A 19,319-nucleotide genomic window follows, 5' to 3' on the forward strand; every position below is an offset into this window, starting at 1 on the left:
TAGGTATGTGCAAGGGTGATGGATGGAGAGGGAGGTGGGGCTTCTCAGGGAGGCAACGCTGAGGTGGGTCTCAGGAGTGCAGGAGGGTGCTCTGAAAGAATTGCTGCGAAGCAGGGTAAGAGTTTGGGCTAAATGACCTGCCAGTTTCTAAAATTAAGCTAAGTTAAAAGCAAACAAACAGACCCTGCAAGTCTATCGGTAGGGACCTGGCAATATAAATTAAGGCTCATTCTTAGAGTGGAGTAATATTCAGCTGAAATACAATCTGAGGCATTCTTTACATATTGATATAGAATGACCTCCAAGATATATTAAGTGACAAAAGTAAGATCTAGACACTGTGTATGGTGGGCTACCATTTGAATTTTTCAAAGGGATCTCTAAGAAAACACACACACGCATTTTTATTTGCATAACATCTCATATCTCTAGCCTAGTAACAGGTTGACTTTGAGGGGAAGTGGCTGGAAGACAGGTGTAGGAAAGAAACTGTCTGACATACCCTCCTATACTCTTTGAATTTTAACTGTATAAATGAATTACCTATTAAACATGAAATTAAAATAAAACTAAACATATGAAAGGCACCTGCCTATTTCTGCATATTTTCCTAGAGCGCCTTCTGTGTCTCCCTCCCTCCATTGAACCAGGCTTGTCCGTGAGTCTCCCCTTCAGAGGACCCTCCCTCCCCTGCCAAGGAGCTTCTATTTCCTTCCTTCCTACCCCTCTAAGGCATGCAGCATCTAGACCAATGTTTCCCAAACATGAATATACATTCCTGTAATCAACTTGGTGTCTTGTAAAAATTCAGATTGGGATTCAGTAGCCTCAGGTGGGTCTTGAGATGCCACATTTCTACCCAGCTCCCAGGTGAGACCAGTGCCGCTAGTCAGACAACACTGAGTGGGGAGGGTCTAGAGCTCTGTGCGTTCCGTGACGAGGCTCTCCGTTTACACGTCAGCAGGTCTTGAGAAGCTGCCCTGCATAGGAGAAAAGGAGGGGATGTGACAATGGAGATTCTGACGGGGAACAAGGCACCTCCATCCTGTCCTGGTCTGAGTCTCTCAGCACCACACTCTCTCCCACAACAGTACAGGGAGCCCTGACCATTACCTCTGCTTTCCATCCCCACCTACTGCTGTTTTGCGTGGAGCACAGACTGACTCCCCTGGCTGCCTCCACTGAACGAGGCCCAGACAGTGGCGGGACAAAATGGCACGCCAGAGGGGGCTGCAGAGGAAGACGGCCTGGGTTACAGCACTGCACGTTGTCCCAAGCCAGCCTGCCTAGACTTCACCAGCCACAGAAACGCCTTTCTTACTTCTGATGGGATAACAGTGGCTGCAAGCCACCCCTTCTCTCATGCCCTCCCTGAAAATTCAAAAGCCAAACCAAACCTTTTACAGAAAATGAAACCAGAGAGGGTTTGGCACAGCCTTTCTCCCTGGGTGAAAAGCAGATGTCTTGAATCCAGGTGTGGCGAGACCACCTGCTCTGGCAGAACGCTGATGACCCTCCAGCAGCGGTCTCCTTACTCATCCACGATGAGAACTGACCTGCCAACCAGGAAGTCAAGCTGCTAACCACCCGCAATGCACCCCTTGCTCCAGAGGACACGGTAGTTTTCCAGGCCACACCTGTGGGATTCCCTGATGAAGTATTTTTCTGTATGACAAAACTCTGCTCTTGGCCACAGGCAGAGAGAAATGAGTGTGGTGTGCATTCTGGAGGGAAACCAAGAGGCACATCCCCTCAGAGCTGACAGCAGCCCTGGCTGGAACAGCCCCCGCTCTCCCCATCCGCAGTGACCACTGGAGGAATCCCAGGAAAGGCATCCCCTCCGCCCACATCATTCCCACTCCCCTGTGACCATGCCTTTAATTGCACCACGCACATTCATTCTTTGGGGATGAGAAATTGCATCTCTTAGAATGCTCCCACCCACAGGAGAGGAACTACATTAAGCTGTTATCAGTCACCTACACCTTAATGTGAATTAGTTGATCAATTCTGGAATGTTTTACCTGGAATGGGCCTAGTCCAACGCCTCTTTTACAAGTAAGGAAAACTGAAGCCCAGAGCACAGGCGACTGACTCAAGGTCAGGCGGCAAGATGGTGGCCAAGTCAAGAGCAGGCAGAGGCATATGGGAAGGAAGGTACACAGGTGACTGGGGCCATGAGGAAAACCCCAATACAATCAAGAGGAGCAGGGCAGCTCAAGCTTGCACTTAATAGACCAACTCGGAGCTGCACCTACTTTTTGCCCCCAGAGAAGGTGGGAAACAGATCTAGAAGCAGCTCCTGATCCTACCCCACCCTTCAGCATAGAATGTCTTTGAAGTTTCTGGTTTTATCTTAAAGTTCATTCAAATGCAACATTCTATTCCAAAATATATTCTGGCTTGTTTTCACGTGAAAATAATAGTGAGATTTATTTAGTCAGATACCCTTTCTACTTATCAGATAGGCTGAGATCAAAGTTTGTGTTTCTGGCAGCAGTGGGAGGGGAGGGACTTCCATGGCTGGGTCAGGGATGAGGAGACTTCTCACTGTATGCTCCTTTGTATCTTTTTAAATTTTGTATCCTTTGCAAATATTGCCTTGTCAAAAATTAATAAAATGTAAAGGTAAAATGTGGGCGGGGCAGGGTATGGGGAAACGGGCCCTCTCGATCTGACAGGAGAGAATGCAAACAGGAGCGGCAGCTTGTCGGACAGCTGCGATATTGATCCAAATGTTAAGTATGCACACCTTTCATCTAACAACGTCTGGTCTAGGGCTCCAGCCCACACCAGGAGACACGACGCCCACACATAGACACAGCTGCATTCTTCATGCTGACCCTGAGAGGCCGGCCTGAGCATCTCACCGTCTGTGAAGGCCTTGCTGACTGAACAAAGGCCAGGACCGAGATTTCCTACTTTCCAGTCTGGTGATCTTCCCAGGCTCCCTCTTGAAGAATCGCTCCGTGGATAGTAGTAAAATACTAACAACAGCAGATGCCTACGGAGTGCTGGATTTGTGCGTAGTTCTGTGCTGCAGATGGAACTCCTTCACTTCTCCCAACCACGGCATGAACTAGCTCCTGTTCTCATCAGCCATGTGTGATAGATGAGGACACGAGGGCACGTTAGTCTAACCTAGCCCAGGGTCACACTCACTAGCAAGTGGCAGAGGAGACTTGGACCAGAAGCCATACAATAGCACATGCGTACGTATTAGCAACCATTTATAAAGCATCTTCTATGTGCTCAGGCGCTGTGCTAGTCTCTGTGCGGTGTTTTAACAAGGTCATCTTCATAGTCCCGTGTTGAGTACAGGAGGTGGTGGGGGTGGGAGGTGAAGAAGAAAACAGACGACACTGTCTCTGCCCTTAAGATGCTAACAATATGTGCAAGAAGATGACAACACCAATCCTTCCATTTGTGTAACACGTTACAGTTTTCAAAGCCCTTTCATTATCTCATTTAATCTTCTTGACAATCCTGCCAAATAATTTCCATGACCTCTGCTCTAGGATGAGGAAACCAAAGCTCTCCAAGTCACACGGGGCTGCTCCGGAGATCATCCCACCAGTCATGGGAGGGGCTGGAACCTGACCTCAGGTCTCATGACTCCTGACTGCCAAAGGGGAATGACACGCTGCCTTGACAGCCTGGCTTGTGGTTTCCAACCTGCTGCAGCATGAGGACTCCTTTTCCCCTTTGGAAATCGTTGAAATCCTGCAGCTGAGAGAAGTGGTTGTTTGGGGCTTTCGTCCACTGGGGAAATTCATAGTGGAAAAAGGACCAGGGCTTCAGCACAGTTGGAAAGGAGACACACAGTTATACGCAGACATTACTTATACAGTTGGCAGGCGATATTGGGAGTACAACTAGACATAGAGCCTTCTTGGAACAAACCTTCAGTCCACGGGCAGGTAACAACTTGCTGAGACCACAACCGCCAGAGCAGTGCAGAGGACACGTCTCCAGAGTCCATCTTCTTGACCAGGGGGCAGAGGGAAAAGGGCACAAAAATTCAATGGGATTGGCGGAAAACAGAGTGGAGGAATCATTGGGAGAAAAGGAGAGTGGCCAAAGAAGACAGGTCTGTGGTGAGGCCCCTGGGATATGTGGCTGTATATGTCTTTCTTTTGGGGGGAAAGGTTGATTCAAGATGCTCAAGAGCCATTTGAGCTGTTGGGGTAAGAAGCAGACCAGAAGTGGAGAGAGTGGTTTAGAGGGGACAGAATACAAGTCCAAACCCCTTATCTGATGCAGTGTTTTTTAGATTTGTGAAAAGCAACAGTGTCTGTACCACATATTCTGGAATGCCTCCAGCGGAATGGGGACAGTGTCCTATGTTCAAACACATTAATATTTCTACAATGAAGTATACAGATCATCATACTAGGTGTGACTATAGAAAGACTGTAAATGACCTTACATTGGTCCAGGACAGGTTTTGTTGCTAAAAGTGTTTTGTTTTCAGAATTTTTAGGCTTTTGGAGTTGTAGATAAGAGATTGGGACTTAAAGAGGTGCCATTTGGGGCCAGCTTGCTCTGTGCTGGGCTTTATTCTCAACTGATCTACATGTATTATCTCAATTAATCTTACCTCAACACTATGAGGTTTTATTCTCCATAGTCGAGCAAACTGAGGCTCAGAGATGTTGAGTGACTTGCCTGAGGCCACTCAGCGTGTCAGTGACAGGGCTGGGACTCCAAAGATTTTGCTTTCCCCCCTATCGGGGGAGGAGAAGGCCATTCTGCCAACTTCACCATTTTCTTTAGGTCACCACTCTTCAGCACTGAAATTACCTTTCAAGAAACAAAGAGAAAAACTGAAGTCTAAGGCTGTGGTAGTGAGTTCTCATCTACATATTATTGACCGTAGGTGGTTGCATCAGACCGTTCTGCTGTGCACCTATGTCGAGCTGAAGAGAACAGGCAGCCATTCCATGCCCTGGCCTGTGTAGAAGACCTCTGTGCCTGGTGATCACTCACTCAATTTTCCAGAATCCACTCAAGGCAATATGGGGCAGCAGTTACCCTTAGCTGATGTTAGAGCCAGAGGCCTGGGTGCGTCCCAGCTCTGCAGCAACCCTGGAAATCACTAAACCTCTCAGGGCTTTAGTTTCCTCACCTGTAAGATGGAAGCAATAACAGTACTACTTGCCTTGTTGCTGTTGGGAGGATTAAGTGAATGAGCATATGTTAAGTACTAAGAACAAAGCCGTCCTAAAAATTATTCCCATGAAAAAGTTTTTTCTGCCCCAACCAATCATTCTCTTCTCTCCCTTGCACACTTGGCTATCTGAGCTCTGCTACCACTTTTTCCCACTTATTGCCTATATATCTGTTTCTTGCTATTAAACAGTGAACACTTGGTGAATCATAGACATTAAGTGCTGAATGAATAAATAAATAGGAAGTAATGAAGGAAGAAAGAGAGGGAAGAACGGAGGGAGAGAGGGAGGGAGGGAGGAGGAAGGAAAAGGGGTCTGTCTGCAAAAGCTTATCATTTTACTATGGAGAAAATCATCAAGGTGAAAAGGTATATCATAAGGTATCTATAAGTATATCATAAAATCCTACTTCCTGCAAAGCTGTGGGGAATGGGGTTTGCAAAACTCATGTAAGCTGCCATCCCTGACTCCATGGAGCTGACAGTTTATGCTGGGCAATGGGATATGCCCATGTGAAAAACAGCTGCAGAACAAGGTGGTGGCACTCGCCAGCCCAGGGACAGTCAGTGCCGATGGAAGTCCAGAGCTGGGAGAGGGCAGAACAATATGGGATGAGTCACAGATGTGTGTGTCATCCTTGCTCAAGGTAAAATAGGATGGTTGGGTAACTATAGGAACAATGTCACAAGGCAGGATGAGCCAAGTGCATGCTTCCTGAGGGGTGGGCACAGCCTTGGGTGTGGAGTTCAGGAGAGGGAGAGAAAGACAAGGAAGGCTTTTCGGTCAAGGTAGGCTTCGTGACGCAGTGGAATCTGAGTTCAAAGTCAGTGCCCCATCCAGAGCTCATACTGGCTTAGAAGCCTCAAAGTTCAAAGTCAGCTTCTGTCTTCCCTGCACTGATCTCCCACTGGACTATGAGCTCTTCTAGGTCTGGGGTTCTGGTAACTTCATTATTATACAAGTAATTTGCTTCCATTGAAAAAAGAAAGAGGAACAAGGAGGAGGAGGAGAAAATACAGAGAACCAGAAAGAAAAAATAACCTATAATCCCATCTCCCCCCAAAAAAATCACTCAAAAAATCACTTCCACCCACCCACTCATCCATCCTTTATGCACCTAGCCATCTTTTCAACCTATCCATCGTCCATCCATCCATCCATTCATCTATCAATCTGTATCAGAGTTCTTAGTTGCAAACAACAGAACCTACTCTAACAGAAAAGGAACTTATTTTTAAAATATTAAGAAGCTCTCGTAATCCAGATAGGCACAGAGGCTCAGTATTCAGGGATGATACCCCGACCAGCCAGAGCTACTTTTCCAGTCAGGCCACCATGGCAGCTATCAACCAGCACAAATTCTACATATTGCCTCACCCCAGCCCCTTCAACAACGGTGGAGATTGGATCCCAGGACATCCCTCCTGTTGCCCTAAAGGCCAGATGCCTCTTCCAGCCCCTTTCCCAGGATACCCGTTTCCTTAATTCTCTCTTCCAAATCAAAATCTCATCTGGGTTCATCTGATTGGTGGAACCTAGGTCACATGCCTACACCTTAGTTGCAAGGGAATCTGGGAGAGAAAGCAAATTTCTGGCCTTTACTTTGAAGAAGTGGGACTTATGATGTGGGGAAAACCCACAAACATAGGAAAGTTGATCAAAGATACTGGTGACCATAGGCCTGGCAAATGTCCCCAATACTATGCATGGTATTTCTCAATACCAATTGAATCATTCTCTGAATCTCCAGTGCCTGGCACACAGTAGGCACTTGCACTCAATTCATGAGGAAGGAAAGGGAGAAAGAGGAGGGAGAGATTACACACTTACATGCTGCCTTACTAAGCCAGGCTGGACGAAGACTGTGTAAGCCCGTAAGACTCCCGAGGCTTCTTGTGGATTGTGAAGCAAGGGGACTCCCTTGCCCAGTGGACACACAAAGCTGTCCTCCCACCCCCATCAGAGACACGTGCTCACATAACAAGTCTGCCCATGGCTTGTGGCATCTGGACTGCATGGAATGCTGTGTTCTGAGTAGTCACTTTCTCAGTAACCCACCTGTTGGCTCAATGTCACTCAAGCTGTCACTGAATCCCCTCCCCTCCCCCACCCCAGAGTTTTGTGAGGTTTCAGTAGTTTCTAAAGGCCAATCTGAAACAGTTGCTGCAAAGGCAACGTGAGAGGCCTCCCAGGGTGATACAGATCAGGGGCACTAAATTCAAGTGGATCTCTAAAATCTGTCGTGTTCTTTATGGTCAAGGTGTGCCATCGCAGAATTATAGGGGTCCGCCTTTTAGAAGTGTATGCTGTAGTTTGATTAATAAGAGTCAAGATCCAGATACTAAAATGACAAGGAGCACTCTTGCTGCCAAATGAGGTAGGAAAATGTCCCTGCTCCCAGGGTTTGGGGACAGCCAGGTCAGCATAGGCTGGGCGAGATGTTGGAAGGCAGCCGAGAAGAGGGGGTGTTGAAAGATGAAGTAGTTACGGTACTGGCTTGAGAGCCACAACAAACCTGCATTCTTCCCCAACCCCTCCGAAGCAGGTCAGATTCCATATCTTAAATTCCTATAGCGTCATGGTCCCCTCCTTAATACAGCTGAATTTCATTTTGGTGATTATCTGATCACTGTCTGCCTCCTCCCCTCCGCAGCGAGCTTGCCATTGTGCCCTAGGAAGGCGCTGGGTGGGAGGAGACTGGTGAGGACTAGGTCTGGGCGAGGATGTAGGGAGGGTGAGGCTGAGGCCCCGCACAAAGACCGTCTGCAGGCCCCCCAATCCTCCTTTTCCCCAGGGAGAAGCAGCTGATGTGTTTCTGGAGTGTTCCAATCCAATTAGCGGCCTCCCCTGATCCAAGGAGGGGCTCAAACCACCACTCCCTTCCCCGAGGTGGGGACTGGGTGGGGAGGGGGTGCTGTGGGGTCTGAACACCCTGACCCAGCTCCTCCTGGCAGCGCGGCTGGCTCGACGCCGCTACAGAGAGGCTGCTATGACAGCGCCCGTTTCTAGGCGACTGTTCTGGGGAATGGTCTGTTTTGGCAACCAGAGGGCCCCTGGGTAAGGGGGGCCAGCAGGCCGCTTCGTCATTTGCATAGCAACCTCCTCCCCTCCCGAACTGTGCACCGCTCCGGCCTCGGGCGGGTGGGCAGCCTGGCCCCGCGGTTCCAGTCCCCGCCCTCCGCCCAATTCAGCCGCAACCCCAGGTCCGCCCAGCGCTCGTGCCTGACGGCCCCAGTCCTACCTCCCGGGGCGGAGGGGGCTGCTCGCTGAGCTACGGCATTTCCGGGAAGGCTGGTGCCCTAAGGAAGTGGGGAAATGATGCTTGGGGACAAAACACAGAAATGGGGGATGGGGGGGATGAAATATAATATTTTCCAAACCAGAGTTAAAGTCACATGGCTTGGTAGGTAGCATCAAAATGCATTCTGGATATCGTGTTTGGCTCACAAAATGTTGATTTAGGTAAACCCTCAGCTAAGCCTTTAGGAAGTACTCAGAAATGGTCTTTGGATCATTAAATTGCAAGCGTTTTTGTGAATTTGGAAATGAGTAGGCCTGGAAAAAATATTTCTTACCTAGAAACATCAGGCAGTGATATTCTTAGGAAATATTTTCCTCTTGCAGGAGGGACTTGGTGACATAATATTATCTGAATTTCAGAAGAAACCGAAAGAGAAAATAGACAGATGGAGAACTCCTGGAGGCCCCCCTCTATCCTGCACACGCCCACCCCATCCCAACCACACCTGCCAGCTTGAGTCCATGATGCCAGCCGAGATACCAGGCTCAGAACACGCGGAACGACATTAACTGCCCAAGGACACATGCCCTGGGCTGGAACCCGAGAAGGGGGTTGGGCAGGGGCAGGTCGCCCCAGCTGAGCGATCACATTCCCTGGCAGCTGTCCAAAGGGCAGCTCCGGCTGCACCTGTTTGTGGGGCGATTTGCTTTTATCAGTATTGACACAGCAGCAGGGCCAGGGAATAGCATAGTAATAAATAAATGAGAGAGGGAGGGGAAAAAAAGGCCGGAGCCACCGAGGCGAGGCAAAAATGCTGAGGTCTTTTTTTTGCTTGTTGTATGTCAGCTCGTTCCATCCAGTTTCCCCACCCCTGAAATCTCTGAGGATCACGGAGCAGGCTTGGCATGGGAGTTCTGGGTCTTAAAGAGATAGAATTGCCTAGTCGGAAGCATCTTAAGATCCTTTTGTGCCAGGCGTCCCTAACCAATGATGTCAAGGTTACTTGGTATCCTCACCTGCCACTTTCGGTTTGTCAGGAATCTCAGCAGGAAGGGAGTTCCTTCCTCTCTCGGCCAAGTTTCAGCATGAGGCAGACAATATAATTAAAATGTAGGTTTTGGAGTTAGTCAAACCTAGGATCAAATCCTGGCTCTGTGTAGCTGTGTGATTTTGGGTATGTTAAGTAACCACTCTGAGCCTCAATTGCTCTCCAAAAACATGGAGAAAATTATATCTATTTTTGCAAGGATGCAAGAGAGGATATAAGCAGAGGCCTAGAATAATTTCTCAGTATATGTTCATTTAAGGCTTTGGAGAAAAAAATAAAACAAACCTGGGAAACTGATTGGTTCCAGAAATGGGAAAGGGGAAGCAGGAGCCTGACACACTCTTTGTTCCCTAAAGTGGCCCAAACGTGGCCTCTTGGTTTCTCTGCCTTGTTTCCAGTCTTTGGCGGCTACAAGCAGACTCATTTCCGTTCTAGTACAGTCTGGTGCAATAAATGGGATGCAAACAAATCTGGCCATTGGAAGCCACCTGACCAAGCCCAGAGATAAATTGTACTTGTAAAAATTACTTGCAGTGATTCACTGCCATGTTTCAGGCTAGTGTAGCAACTAAGAAGGCAGGTTGAGCTGTCAGACCACTGGACTCTAACCTTAGCCCTGACATCTACTAGTCATGTTCCCATGACAGGTTATTTAACCTCCATAAGCCTTGCTTTCCTTATCCAAAAAATTGGTATAATAATGCTCCCATAAGCTTGTTGTGAGGATCTAAGTATGAAAAGCATGTAGTTGAGTGCCTGAAACAAAGTGCTTAGTCAACTTAGTACTTGTGGTCAATGCTGTTAGAAGAATGAGGCCAGGGATTGTGTCATATTCATCCTGTATCCCCAGATTCTCAAACAAAACTGGCACTTGGTAGAGTACAGTAATGATTGATGAATGAATGAATGGCGAGATTCCTGCCCTAAGAAAGTTCAATCTACCTAGGAAATATAAGACATAAACTGCCTGTGCACTTACAAGTAGGAGACAGCAGAGGGTTAAAAGCCATTCTGCCAGTCCCAAAGTCCCAGAGGCAGACAGGCCCTTTGATCCCTGTTTCATCTATCCAGGATGCTTTCAAGAGAGGAAAACAGGAAGTATCCCTGATAGCCCAGCTTGCTCTGTTTTTTTTGTTGTTGTTGTTGTTGGTTTTTTTTTAATGATTGTGAGGGGGAAGGGGAATATGGTCCTTTGGGTCACATTTTGCCAGGAAATCAACCTTCTTCCTTTTAAATGCTGGGGCTTCCAAAAGGGCAGATAAATAGCTTCTTCAGATAAATGCAGGGAGAAAGATGAGGTCAAAATGACAAGGCTGACCGGTTGGGGTTCCTTAGTGGACCGTGTTCCAGTTACTAGACTGCAGGTGTTTCTAGAGCATGCGGTCCTTTGCATTCACTCACTCACTCACTCTCTCGCTGCTGACTGAGTGACCCTAGGGTTATGGTTCAGGGTCTAGTGTGCAGGATATGAACAGTCTGAAGACAAGTGAGCTCAGAGAAGACGGGCTGAACACAGAAAAGTGAAAATGCTGTAAAGCAGAGAAAACAGCAGCAGTTTTGAGAAAGCAGTTGCAGGAAAGAAGAACAGAAGAGAACAAAAGAAAAAATCTGGAGAAGGATAAGTGTATAGGAAGAAGAAAAGAGAGCTTCTGAGAATTTGCTGAACGCGGGATACATGCAGGAGAAGGCCATAACCTCCAGGGACACACAGGATGGCAGGAGTGGACAGAAGCAGGAAGGAGAATAATAGCTTAAGACTGTAGCTCTGACTCTGACCTAGCCAGCCCTGAAAAGAGAGCATTTGCTACCCCTCAGCGTGCTAAACTTAAATTTATGTTCAATTTTATTGTTTAATAAGTTCAGTTATATATTTTTCCATGATGGACATGAGACAATTCTCTAGGAAAATGGAAATATTCTATATCATGATAGATGTATACAAGGTGTGATCAAACAATACGGTGAATGTTTAAACAAAAAAATTTATTACAGTAATACACACATTGCCATTAATCCCCCTCAAAATACTCCTCATTGCTTTGAACACACTTATCCCATTGTTCTTGCCACTTTCTGAAGCAATTCTGGAAGTCCTCTTTCGTGAGTGTCTTTAGTTGCACTGTCGTGGCTGCCTCCATGTCCCGAATCATTTTGACTTTGGGGAAGAGCCAGAAGTCCCATGGTGCCAGATCCGGTGAATAAGGTGGATGAGGACACACCATAATATTTTTATTTGACAGAAATTGCCATACCAGAAGTGATGTGTGATACGGAGCGTTGTCATGATGGAGGATGATTGACTGCACACTTTAAAACACACCTCCTCTCAACCGTAGCTCACACTTGATTGATTGTACCCAACAAGTTGAAACCTCTCACACACTGTTACCAAGGTTCGAAGCAGTGCTTCCCGTATTGAAGATCCCTGCCTTTCTGTTGGTTGGCACTCTGCAGCAACATTCACCATATTTTTCAATCACGATGGAAAGTCTCCGTGTCACACATCGCTTCTGGTACAGCAATTTCTGTCAAATAAAAACTTACATTTAGAGTACTTTTATGCCTAAAATTTTACTTTATTTTTAATTAGACGTTTCTTGTTTGTCATGAAATTCTGTTCTCTTTAAAAATAAAAATCCCATATACCATCTTTCCCCGAAAATAAGACCTAGCCAGACAATCAGCTGTAATGCATGTTTTGGAGCAAAAATTAATATGAGACCCAGTCTTACTTTATTATAAGACTGGGTCTTAAAATATTATAATATAATATAATAATACCAGATCTTATATTAATTTTTGCTCCAAAAGATGCATCAGAGCTGACAGTCTGGCTAGGTCTTATTTTCGGGGAAACACAGTAGAATATTGTTACATCAGAAATTCTTACCGTTTGTAAGAATATCTTTCTTATTTTGGTCTGGTAGTAGCGTCTTCTGGCTAGTACTACATTCTGTTTTCACTTTTGGTTCTGTTTAGTTTGCATATATGTGGTGGTGATTGCTGCATTTTGTTTTTACATTTCTAAAGTATATAGTGATAAACATTTTGTTAGAATAAACAGAACTTTTAAATTTATTGGACTTTCTCATTAGAAAATATTTTTAATTTAGGGCTCTGATTATACATTATTTCCTTACATTTGAATTTTAAGCATAAAACAATGCTGGAAAAACTCTAAGTTGCATTTAGTATTTTAAATTGTAATTAGTATTTGTAATTTCAGCTAATAAAGCATTTGTGGGAAAAAAACACACACACATTGTGGTATATCCTCATCCACCTTATTCACTGGATCTGGCGCTGTGTGACTTCTGGCTCTTCCCCAAAATCAAAATCACCATGAAAGGTAAGCATTTTGAATCAATTCAGGACATCGAGGCAGCCATGACAGTGCAACTAAAGACACTCACAAAAGAGGACTTCCAGAACTGCTTGGGGAAGTGGCAAGAATGATGGGATAAGTGTGTTCAAAGCAATGAGGAGTATTTTGAGGGGGATTAATGGCAATGTGTCTTTTAGTGTAATAAATGTTTTTATTTAAACATTCACCATAGGTTTTCATCACACCTCATAGTTTACACTGGTGAATCCATTTGTCAGTATTATGGAGTTAAGATTTCTGCATTTCAATGTTTGTAAATTTCACCTGAAAAAGAACTACACAAAAGAACCATGAGGTGGGGTGGGAGGGTGAAGGTAGGGATGAAATAAGAACAATATTGATGATTGTCGAACTCAGTGAAGGATATGTGGGGGTTCATTCAATTCTTTTGTTAACATTGAATTTGTTTTAAATTTTTCATAATAAAAAACTTTTTAGAAATTGCCCATAATGTGTCACTGTTGTCCTCAAGCAAATCCCTTTCGGGTTATGAGGAAGATAGCTGAGACATTATCTAATCCAGTCTTCCTGTTATAGATGAGGAAATGAAGGTGCACCTTGAGTTATTCAAGGTGTTCTCAGATATCAAGGGGCAGAGCTGACTCTGGACTTTCAGAACAACGATCTTTTGACCTTTTCAACTCTCACCCACTTCTAGGGAGTCTGCTGGAATTTGCCCCTTACAGCTGGGTTGCCTTTCCAACCCGTAGGCCCAGGTCTTGATGGGCAGGGAGGTTGTGAGGGCTGGAGGGCGTCTAGCGGCTGCAAACCACTTTGTTCTCCACTATTGTCATTCTGAAGGGACACACAAAAAACATAACTCTTCTCCCGCTTTCTAAGTTCTTCTAGTTGGGCTAATAACCAAATTAACATGAGACAGATTAACAGGAGACAATGTCTAAAACTTACTACGGATGTACATACAGGGATGCCATGAATATGAGACCCAAAGACACATTGGGCAGTCGAAGTTTATATGCCGTTTTGGACAAAGGAGAAGAGGGGTAGGGGTCTGGGATTTCAACGGGAAAGCAGGTAACTCACAGGTATTAGGTTGGTGCAAAAGTAAGTGCTGTTTAAACGGGTAAAAATAATTGCAAAAACCGCAATTACTTTTACACCAATCTAATAGATAAGAAAGAGCAAACATTTGGTAAACAAATTCTTGCTGGGCTACCCAGAAATAATGGGACACAGAGGGAGTCTAGCAAACAGACTTGCTTGGATACTCCCTGTCTGCCGCACTAAATTCTGCCGCACGTATGCTCAGGTGAATGTACTAAGACCACCTTCCTGAAGCAGGTTCTTCCATCTGAATTCTTTTCGGGAGGTAAGGGGGGCAGGTCAGTGATTCTCTCTGAGTCATTTGCTTCTTAATAACCAGCTTAAATTAGTATCCCAAGAGAAATATTTGGGGGTGGCAAAACTTTGGTCCCCCTCAAAGGTCATCCTGAGCTTGCAGAGATTCAGTTAGGTCCCCTGGCTGCCACTTCTAAAGGCAGAAAAGAAACTCATACAATTAAAGATTTCCAATAGCCAAGAATTGAAACCACAGAGGGGCTGAGGCCCAGCTCAGTGGCTATCAGAGGCGTTGCCTTAGGGCAGTCGGTTCACCTCTCTTACTTTGGTTTCCCCTGATTTGTAAGAAGGGATTAATGATTTTGGATTCTATTATCTTACAGGGTTGTCAGGAGGATCTCAAGAGGAGCAGGTAGAAAAGCACTCTGAAAATTAAGAAGAGCATATGAATGGGAGGTAGCATTATCACAGACAGAGGGAGAGCGGGAGAAGGAGGAAGGAAAACGGAGCAGATGGACAATTAAGTTCGTGAATTTTCCACTGTGCACGTACATGGTGGAAAGTTCGCGAACTTAATTGTCAGAACGCGTAATGTCTTTCAGATTGTGCCTTAGAGGCAAAGACTTCTGGGGGACTGGGAGCACATAACACTTATTGCTGTCTCGCACTTGCCACACATTGTTTTTTGCTTTCTCTCGAATATCTCATTTACTCTGCCAAAACACCTTATGGGAACTCACGTACTATTTGTTTGCTCACATTAGAGATGGGGAAAGAGAGCCACAGAGACCCTTAAACAACCAGATGGTGAGGGCAGAGCTGGGACTCAAAGCCAGGCCATCCTGGGAGGGAAGACTACACCTTCATCTAAGGACTGAGGGGTCTGAGGATATATCCTGTCACCTGGGCATCCGACAACTCACAGTCAGGAGACCTGGACTGGAGTTCCAGCTCAACTGCTTCTGAGCCATGAGACCTGGGTCGAGTCATGTCACCTCTGGACCCTCAGTCTCTTCAGCTGTACAACGGTGATGATAAAACCTGTTCCACCTGAAAAGGGGAACCCTCGTGCACTGTCGGTGGGACTGCCAATTGGTGCAGCCACTATGGAAAATGGTTTGGAAGTTCCTCAAAAAATGAAAAATAGAACTACCTTATGACCCAGCAATTCTATTTCTGGGTATTTACCCAAAGAAATCCAAAACACTAATTCAGAAAGATATATGCACCCCTATGTTCATTGCAGCATTATTTACCATAGCCAAGACATGGAAGCAACCCAAGTGCCCATCAATAGATGATTGGATAAATAAAAAGTGGTACATATATACAATGGAATATTACTCAGCTATAAAAAAGAATGAGATCTTACCATTTGCAACAATATGGATGGTCCTAGAGCGTATTATGCTAAGTGAAATGAGTCAGACTGAGAAAGACAAATACCATATGATCTCACTTATAAGTGGAATCAAAAGAACAGAATAAATGAACAAATAAAACAGAAACAGACTCACAGATACAGAGAACATTATGATGGTTACTAGATGGAAGGAGGTTGGAGGGTGCGTGAGTAAGGTGAAGGGATTAAGAAGTACAAACTGGTAGTTACAAAATAGTCATGAGGATGTAAACACAGCATAGAGAATATAGTCAATAATGCTGCAACAAATATGTTTAGTGCCAGGTCAATACTAGACTAATTGGGGGGATCACTGTATTAACTATATAAATGTCTAACCACTATGCTGTACACCTGGAACTAATGTAAAATAATACTGAATGTCAACTGTAACAGAAAAAAAGTAAATAATTAAAAAAAAAAAAAGAAAAAACACCTATTCCACCTACCTCATGGGGAAGATGTGAGGATGAAATCACTAATATTGCAAGTGCTTTAAAACAGCTGCAAAGGGTGACAGAAATACAAGGTGTGATCAAAAAATATGGTGAATGCTGCTGCCGAGTGCCATCCAGCAGAAAGGCAGGCATCTTCAATACGGGAAGCAACGCATGGAACATTAGTAACAGTGTGTGACAAGTTTCAACTTGTTAAGAGCAGTCAATCGGGTGTGAGCTACGGTTGAGAGAAGGTGTGTTTTAAAGTGTGCTGTCAATCATCCTCCATCACGACAATGCCCCCAGTCACACATACCGTGTTTCCCCGAAAATAAGACCTAGCTGGACAATCAGCTCTAATGCTTTTGGAGCAAAAATTAATATAAGACCTGCTATTATATTATATTATATTATATTATATTATATTATATTATATAATTATATTAAAGACCTATTATATTATATTAAAGACGCTATTATATTATATTATATTATATTATATTATTATATTATATTAAAGACCCAGTCTTACATTATAGTAAAATAAGACCGGGTCTTACATTAATTTTTGCTCCAAAAGACGCATTAGAGCTGATTGTCCAGCTACGTCTTGTTTTCGGGGGAACACAGTAACTTCTAGTGTATGACAATTTCTGTCAAATAAAAACATTAGGTGTGTCCTCATCCACCTTATTCACCGTATTTAGCACCGTGCGACTTCTGGCTCTTCCCCAAAGTCAAACTGACCATGAAAGGTAAACGGTTTGAAATGATTCAGGACATCAAGGCAGCCATGACAGCGCAACTCAAGACATGAAAGAGGACTTCCAGAACTGCTTCAGAAAGTGGCAAGAACCATGGGATAAGTGTGTTTAAAGTGAGGGTGAGTATTTTGAGGGGGATTAATGGCAATGTGTCTTTTACTGTAATACATTTTTTTATTTAAACATTCACCGTAGTTTTTGATCACACCTCGTAAAGAGATCATAATTATTTCTTCAGAGAAACATTCCTTGCTAGCGTATGGTGACATTCCAACTCTTCATCTCCTCAGCCTACCCTCAACACCCCAAGTGGTAGAAGTCAGAACCCAGGCCCGTGTGTGTCTTCAAATACTGTTTTGATGGAAAGGGGGAAGAGAGGCATACTGACTGTACTGGCTTAAGCATTTCCCAAACAAACATCTTAGAGCATTGGCTTAAGGTTCTACCCTAGGCCCAGATTTCAGCAGGGCCTCTCTCTCCTGTTTGTTGTAAAACAAACAGGCTTTCAGTTACTTGGGCAGGATTTAACTAGTGATCGGCCGAGAGATAAGTGGATCACACTCAACAAACTCACACGGGAGTCATTTGTACCCAAGAGCAGTTTAAAATTTATATTTTTGAATCCACAGTCAGGGAGCTGTCTTTGAAGTGACTGAAGACAGTTTCCCCATACTGTACACCCGCTTCTGTTCAGGACTGAGATAACAGAAACAGGACACTGATCAGTGGGCAGGAAATCACAGTCAAATGTGTGAATAGCTCATTCTTATTATAAGACTATAAAATCTGAGGTCAGGACCTCTTTCTGTTTATCTGTTCTGTATACTCCCTCTCCCCACTTCCTTACTGTGCATATCTGTAGCACTTAGCACAAAAGCTCAGAGTATGTTTGTGAAATGAATGGAATTAGGAGGAAGAGAATGCAGTGGTTTTGCAAGTTTCTTAGAGGTCAAGGCAAAGCCTGGTGTGTGGCTCTTCCATGGGACCAGCATGTTTGTGCTTCTTTGTTATGGCCTCCCCCTCCGGGAAACTCACTGCCCACTCCTCATGCTGCATTGAACTCTATCTAATCTTAGAGGGACCATACTTCCAAACACCAAATTGGGAAACAAGGCTTGACAGAATATTTGAAATCAGGAATCGATATTCCAGAAGGAATATTGTGCTCTTCTGCTGCACTTGGATTTATAATATCCTCCTCCTGCATTTTGGCAGATTTTTCTCAAACCCGATCTGCTGGTTTACAGCTTTCCTTACAGTGATTAAGTTAACTCCTAAATACATCTAGGGAGATTCCTTGAACTCATCAGTAGATCTTCAAATGAACTCACTGGGTGGCTTACTGGTCCTATTCTGAAATTTGCCTATTTCTCCATTTCTGTCTTCTAATGCCCTTCCTGGAGTCCACTAGGCATCCATCCACTACCCAGAGCACAGATGGGGTGAGTGGTAGAGTATAGTCAGGATTCTGTCTAAGAGGAGAGCCCGATGGCTCTGGGCAAAGCAGGAGGGGCCTCGGATTCTAATGCCAGCCCATGGTATGTCCTCGGGCAGGTCACTTCTCTCTGGGTCTCAAATGTAAAATGGAAGGGGATGGTGGAAAGCCCAGTTCAAGCACCCAGGGAGTCATGGGATGTGAGAATTTGCTCACATATTCTGCTTTCCCTCCTGCAGTTTGGGGATAAACTGTTGGTCCTCCTATCTAAGGCAAACACCTTCACTAGCCACTCGGTCCCCTCCCTCCAGCAATGCTCCCTTCTCTCTCCTGCTTCATCGTTTTTTCTCACTTTGCTGACTCATCCACATCAGCATATGCATATATATAAATATGCTATAATTTCATCCATCTTTTTAAAAAGTCTCTCTTGACCCTACTTCCCCTCCAGCTTCTCTCTCAAACCCATTTCAATCAATCATTCCACAACCCCACCCAGACTGCTCTTCGTTAAGGTCACCAGTTCCCTCCCCAGTGGTCAAACCTAATGGTCATCACCGAGTCTTCAGCTCACTTGACTGCCCAGCAAGGATCAGCTCATCACACCTTCTTCCTTGAAACACATTTTGATTTGGCTTCCATGACACTACATTCTCTCGGTTACTTTTCAGGGTCTTCTTTGCTAGGTTCTTCTCAACTCCTTCACCTACAAATGTGGGAGAGGCCAAGGGCTCAGTCCTTGGATCTGTTTCCGATCTTCATTAACCCTTTGGTGATCTCATTCAATCTCATGGAGTTAAATGCCACCCGTCTTATTCTAGGTCCCCCTAGAATCAGAAATGTAATAAAAGGTTTGTATGCCAATAGTTGATATGGGAATGAGATTTTATAGAGCAGAAATGAGGAAGAGGGTAAGAAAACAGAGAAGAAAGGGAAACCAATTTGAGGATGCATTATTGAGCTGCTACCACAATGGGAGACTGAGGCTTGGCTCCACAGAACCTTCTAAGGAGATTCAGAACTGACTATCAAGAGGATCCACATTTATCCATCAGCTTCCATTCACCATTGGTTAAGGGTGGCCCCATAAGCATAACTTCCCTGTAATTCTGGGTTGTACATAGGGCAGTGCTGAGT

General features: G+C 44.9%; 1 long non-coding RNA gene across 2 annotated transcripts; it reads right to left on the reverse strand.

The window, feature by feature from the left end:
- Positions 1-2,476: 2,476 nt before the first annotated feature.
- Positions 2,477-8,463, reverse strand: LOC117020494 (uncharacterized). 2 transcript variants are annotated; one of them, XR_004422709.1, is made up of 3 exons: positions 8,413-8,463; positions 4,601-4,803; positions 2,477-3,982 (listed from the first exon to the last, which is right to left on the reverse strand). It is a non-coding gene; the product is annotated as an uncharacterized LOC117020494 (long non-coding RNA). The 2 variants fall into 2 exon arrangements; XR_004422708.1 differs by having other exon boundaries at positions 2,477-3,985.
- Between the last annotated feature and the right edge of the window lie 10,856 nt (positions 8,464-19,319).

The sequence above is a fragment of the Rhinolophus ferrumequinum genome, chromosome 3 (genome assembly GCF_004115265.2).
Source record: "Rhinolophus ferrumequinum isolate MPI-CBG mRhiFer1 chromosome 3, mRhiFer1_v1.p, whole genome shotgun sequence".
Taxonomy (NCBI): Eukaryota; Metazoa; Chordata; class Mammalia; order Chiroptera; family Rhinolophidae; genus Rhinolophus; species Rhinolophus ferrumequinum.